The following is a 6,147-nucleotide window of genomic DNA, read 5'->3' on the forward strand; positions in this document are numbered from 1 at the left end:
TGCAACGTCCGCCTCCTGGGTTCAAGCAATTCTTCCACCTCAGCCTCAGCCTCCCAAATAGCCGGAATTACAGGCACCCACCATCATGCCTGGCTAATTTTTGTTTGTTTTTTATTTTATTTTATTTTTTTTAGTAGAGATGTAATCCCAAAGTGTTGGGATTACAGGCATGAGCCACTATGCCCGGCCTTTGTGCTCTCTTTTCCACCAAGTTGAGAGCACCTTCAAGATCAAGACCATGTCTTATTCATGTTTGTATCAACTGGTCAGGCGGGCTCCCAGCAGTTGTTCCATAAACGTTTGTTGACTGAACAAATGAATGACACAGTCCCAGTCAGAATGCTCCAGCCCAGAGAGGGGCCCCAGATAAAAATGGGGGAATGTGGAGGTCCTGAAGCTTCATACTCACAAAATTGTGTCTGAGAAGCACTGCTTCCACTCTGACCCCTCCCAAAAGCACTGAACACATAGAAGTATAACAGCCGACAGGAGTTCGACTTAGGAGTTTCCTAAGTTTTAAATATTAGCAACTAATTAAAATTTTTCTCTTTTTTTTTTTTTGAGACGGAGTTTTGCTCTTGTAGCCCAGGCTGGAGTACAATGGCACAATCTCGGCTCACTGCAACCCCTGTCTCCCAGGTTCAAGCAATTCTCCTCCCTTAGCCTCCTGAGTAGCTGGGATTACAGGTGCCCGCCACTATGCCCAGCTAATTTTTCTATTTTTAGTAGAGATGGGGTTTCACCATGTTGGCCAGGCTGGTCTCGAACTCCTGACCTCAGGTGATCCACCCGCCTCAGCCTCCCAAAGTGCTGGGATTACAGGCGTGAGTTACCACACCTGGCCTAATTAAAATTTTTCTAAAGAGCTTGGAAGTCCAACAAAATATATCCCCAGGCTGGCTGTGGCCCACTACCCCTCAGTCTGCAAACTTCTGTCTGAGACATGTGCCCCAGTCTCCTGTGTGCCACATTCCTGACCAAGTCTGCCAGCTCTGCCTATTTCCAACCATGGCCATGCCATGCCATGCCACCAGGGTCCTCGGCTGGATCCCTTGCCCCGTCTAGACTAACCTCAACAGATTTCTTTACCAGATGGAAATATATAACCTGCAATTATTCAAGGGCTGAGGCGGGTCATCTTGCTGCTTTTGTACGATTCACAGGTGAAGCAGGAGGCAGCTGTTATAATGGAAAGAATGTGGTTGCTGAATCGAGAACTGTGGCCCAAGGCTTGGTCCCAAACTCTTCTATAGCTGCATGACCTTGGTAATGAGTTAGCTTCACTGAGCTTTGGTTTCTTCATCTGCATGAGATAAAGCAATACACTTCTATATCCAACAGCAGTGCCTGGCACACAGTGTGTGCACCGCAATGGCTGCTTTTCTTTGCTCTTCCTGTTGGCCCCCTTCCTAGAGGATGGGCCAAAAGGTGCCAAAAAAAGAGGACACAAGTAGGCTAATTTGGCTTCTCTTTAGGAGTATGGTAAAATGATGGCTTCTGTCTCCTACCTACCATCCCACTGAAACTCCCTCACCACAGGCCCCCCCACCTCTCTGAAGCCTGTTAGACTACAGGATGGGCTTCCAGATGGATCCAGGAGTGCAGAATAGAGCTTCCATGCACAACAGGTCAGATCACAGGCCTGAGAGGCAGAACTCTAGCAGTTGGACAAAACACTCCACCTCTGTGTATCACTCTGTAGTCACTCTACTCTTCTGTGACTATCTCTGCCACAGGGCAGGAGCCAGCCCCTAGTGTTCCAGTGTTCAGTGCCCAGAAGAGGGTCGATGGTGAGCTAACAAGTATAGAGCCAGTGTGGGCACCAGGCTTTTTTTTTTTTTTTTGTAAGTCAAATATGTTTTCTTCATTTCTTGCATTTGAAGTGCTCTCCGATGACATCCATGGCCTGAGACTCCTTGCCACAGTCCTTAACTACTATACAACTGCAACCGATCACTTTATGGGGTTTCCCCTCTCTGTCAATTTGACAGAGGCCTACCCATTCCCCCCTTTTTTTGTTGTCATCAACCTTAATTAGGTTGATTTGGTGCTTAGTACAAAGGGCCTCCGCCAACTTGACATACACAGTCTCATCACAGTTGGATACAAGCACACAAAGATAGGCTTCGCGCTTGTCTAAGGCTTTGGCAGCTTCGCGAATTCCATGTGCTAGGCCATTGTGGATGAGGCTGTCTTTAGCACCTTTTGTAAAGCAGTATTAATGTCCATTACACCTCCAGCAGCAATGCCTTCCTCGGCCATGGCAGCGGGTTACGGGTGAAGCAGAATCGTGAATGCACCCGAGCCTGAGCCTCCGTCTCTGCACAACTTGGTGGCAGCACGGAAAGAGCCACCAGGCTTTTAATTATCTTATCTTACAGACAGGATAGCTGTCCTGCTCCCAGCACACGGAGGACAGAATGTAAAGAGGAGGGGCAGGGAGACCAGCTGGGGAAAAACATAGAGAATGCAGTCCAAGGGAGCAGATTTCCCAAAAAGCTAATCTGAGGGAAGGCGGGCCTCGACCACCGGAGTCTCACGTTGTGTTGTTCCTCTTCCCCCTGATCCCCAGGGAGGGCCACATCATAGGCCCCCTGAGTCCTGTGCCAGCCTGAGCACCCATGGGGGTGGAGTGAGAGGCAACAGGCTCTAAGAAGATAAAGGAAGGAGTGATTGATGACATGACCCAAGTCTAGCCTTTTCTCCAGGCCTTGTGCCACCCTCTGTCTCTTGCCTAGAGGATGAACATGCTGGTATATCCAGATGTGCCCCAAAAGTTGTGCAAGTTTACAGCTTTCCTGGGTTGGCAAATAGGTATTTCAACACCAGCTGGATGTGGGTTGTGCAGAAGGCAGAGCAGAACCAGTGAGGGGCAGGTAGGGAGAGGCATGGTCCAGCCCCATGCAGAAGAGGTTCTTCAGGCAAAGGAGAACTTTGAAAAGGCTGAATCAGGAGCACTTAATAACTGGGCTATAATTAAGCAGGACCCCTGATAATGACCTCCAATCCGTCCCTGGGGGCCTTGCTTTGTCTTTTCTACCAGGGCAGGCGCTAAGCCCGACAGGCTTGGCACCTAGCAGAGGGACTGCATACCACCAGTGTGCACCAAAATGGATGCAAATAACCTCACCAAGCAAGGCTGGCAGGGGATTTCTAGCACAACAGAGCAGAAGCTACCTTTTTACCATGGACGCAGCACGTGCCAGGCACCACGCCAAACACTTTACATACATTATTTCATGTAATCCTCTCAGAACACTGTGAAGATGGCCATTATTCCTATCTTGCTAATGTGAAAATGGGCCTGGAGAAGGCTGGGAGCGTGCCCCAGGTTGTGCAGTTAGTAAGGGTGGCAAGCTACTTTATAAAGCCAGGCTCTGAGCATCCACAGTTAGAGCGCCTTCCACTTGCCTCTGCAGAATCAGAGAGATGCCGGCCCATAGGACGGAGCTGGAGACAAAGGTTCATGTCCAGTTGAGACCATGTCAAGGAGGGAAGCCAGTAACCGGGGTGAGGGCTCAACAAGCGACCAGCATCAAGGCTTCCCAGGGCAGCCTTGACCCTGGCTGCCTCCTCCAGGGCCAGAGGGCAAGCAGCTGATTTGTGCCAAATGCCCCATTCTCTCTGCTCAATGGGGTTTTGTTGACGGCAGTTTACAGGCCTACAGATTTCTGTCCAATCTGCTTCAGAAATACTGCATCCAGAGCTTTCCCGCCTGGCACTTCTGGGGCAGGAGGGAATTAATAACTCCTTTTAAGGCTGGGCATGGTGGTTCATGCCTGTAATCCCAGCACTTTGGGAGGCCAAGATGGGCGGATCACCTAAGGTCAGGAGTTCGAGACCAGCCTGGCAACATGGTGAAATTCCATATCTACAAAAATACAAAAATTAGCTAGGCATGGTGGCAGGCACCTGTAGTCTCAGTTGCTCGAGAGGCTGAGGCAGGAGAATCACTTGAACCTTGGAGGTAGAGGCTGCAGTGAGCCGAGATGGCGCCACTACACTCCAGCCTGGGAGACAGAGTGAAACTCTATCTCAAAAGAGTAATAATAATAATTCCCTTTAAGTGTCCAAATAAGGTGGCCCAATAAGACTTTGGAGGACCATGGGAGCGGGTGTGTTTTGTTTCTCCCCACATGGCCAGGCTGGGAGGCACTGGGTGCCATTGCTTCTACTCAGCACCACTCCTGCTCCTGACCGAGGCTTTGGTCATGGAGCTCTACATGGTAGTTCCAACACAAGAGAACCCAAATTCCACACGCTTCTTTGAAGCATTCCTTTCAGAGACTTCCAGCTGACTGTGGAGCCCGTAGTGGCTGTCTCCCCATCCTCCTCCCACTACTGGCCACTGGGCGAGGCCACAAATTGGCCCCCTGCATCTTAAGCACCCCAGGAATGTGCTGTTCATCAACAATAATTAGGGTTCCCTATGAAGGACCCCAGATGCAGGGCAAGCTGGACGCTCCACTTCAAGGGATTTTGTTTTAAACCACAGACATAGCCCCACTGTCCCTAGGCATCTGGGTCCTTATGGGGTGTGGCTGGGAATTCAGTAGAGGAGTGAGTAGCAGGAGGAAAGGGAGGTGTGTAATCTCCAGTTCCATGACCCTTTTTCCTAAGATGCATGTGAGGGAGGGCACTAGGGCCCTGGACCCGGCATCCGATGGTCACCACGAGCCTGCCCAGGATGGGCACACTGCCAGGAACATCTAATGAGACCCCTGGGATGAGGCAGGAAACCGCCTTAGGCCACACTCAAGGGTGAGCCTGTTCAGTTACCAGGGCATTCCCCTCCCGGACCCCCAGCCAGTCCTAGGACCTGCACGTAGGTAAGAGTGGGAGGTGGGTATGAGGGCCAGGAGGAAGCCCAGAGAGGGGGCACTCCAGGGTATAGTGGCAACTCAGTCGAGTCTAGATACGAGCTCACAAGTTCAGGTAGCTGGGTGCCCCTACACTATTCCAGGGCTTTGGTGGGACTGGAAAAATGGGCCACTCTGGGCAGACCTAGCCCCAAGAACATAGCAGAAGGGGTCTTTTGCTCCAGGATTCCCAGGTTGGAGAGCTGAGTGTGGACTGCATTTCAGGTCCTCTCAGCCCTCAGCTGGGCACCTTGGTACAATGCACAAAATGCAAGCCCGCCTACAGCAGCCCTGACAGGTGAATGCTGGCATGTGACAGAAGTCTGAGAACAGTCACAGGCTTGTAGAAGTGGGCCAGGTCCTGCAGCTGCATGGGTAATAATAACCAAGTATTCTAGCTGCTCCTCGGGAAGCAGGTCCCCTCGATTCCCCTACTGCTCTCCAGTTTTGCCTTCTAGCTACCCTGTCATTGTACCATCCAGTTCCAGAGTTGGACATGAAACCTACTGTCTTTTGACACGGTCCCATGAGCTAGCCCAGCTTTCCCAAGGACATAAGTGGAGTCCATTGGAGCATCTGCCCCCATCTCACCTTGCCTTCTCCCAAAAATGAGAGGGTCTGAGGGCAAAGGGAGTTGTGGCCACAACAGAAGTAGCAACGCAGCAGGCCTGGGGCTGGTTACACCTGTTTATCCTGACTTCACAAGCTGAAGCACCCAAGGGGCTACAGTCAAACTAACACCCCAACCCTGTCCTAACCCCAGGCAGAATCACCCCAGATCTGGGCGGGACGTACAGGAATAAACTCTGAGCTGAATAACACTCATTCAGCGGTTCCTGTACCAGGCCCTGTCCCAACGACTTTTCAAACACGAGCTGATTTAATCCTCACTACCTTGAGGTAGGTTCTATTATTATACCTGTTTTACAGATGAAGAAATCAAGACCCAGAAACTTTAAGTAGCCTGCTCAAGGTCACACGGTTACTAAGTGGCTGAGGTAGCATTTGAACGCAGGTCATCTGCAATATTTCAGACAGGGGTTCAGATAAGGTTACTTGAAGCCACTAGGGCCCTGCCTTAATTTAAGTGCTGATTCTACTATTTCCTTTTGTAAATAGGATGCTTTCAGGGGTGGGGATGCTGTGAGGAGATGGAAGTCTGGGACAGTTTCAGTCTGTAACCTCTAATTTATACATGCTTTATTCCAATTCAGACAATATGACAACCAACAAGTTAAAGGGCTTGCGGATACAACATCTGTTGGGAACTTATAAACTTCATATCCGA

At 50.3% G+C, this 6,147-nt stretch overlaps 1 pseudogene across 1 annotated transcript; it reads right to left on the bottom strand.

Annotated features, from left to right (window-relative positions):
- Window positions 1–1,816: 1,816 nt before the first annotated feature.
- Window positions 1,817–5,912, bottom strand: LOC108586800 (annotated as a pseudogene). The gene has a single exon (XR_002523192.2). The product of XR_002523192.2 is annotated as a 40S ribosomal protein S12 pseudogene (transcript).
- Between the last annotated feature and the right edge of the window lie 235 nt (window positions 5,913–6,147).

Source organism: Papio anubis, chromosome 7, assembly GCF_008728515.1.
Source record: "Papio anubis isolate 15944 chromosome 7, Panubis1.0, whole genome shotgun sequence".
In the NCBI taxonomy this organism is placed as follows: domain Eukaryota; kingdom Metazoa; phylum Chordata; class Mammalia; order Primates; family Cercopithecidae; genus Papio; species Papio anubis.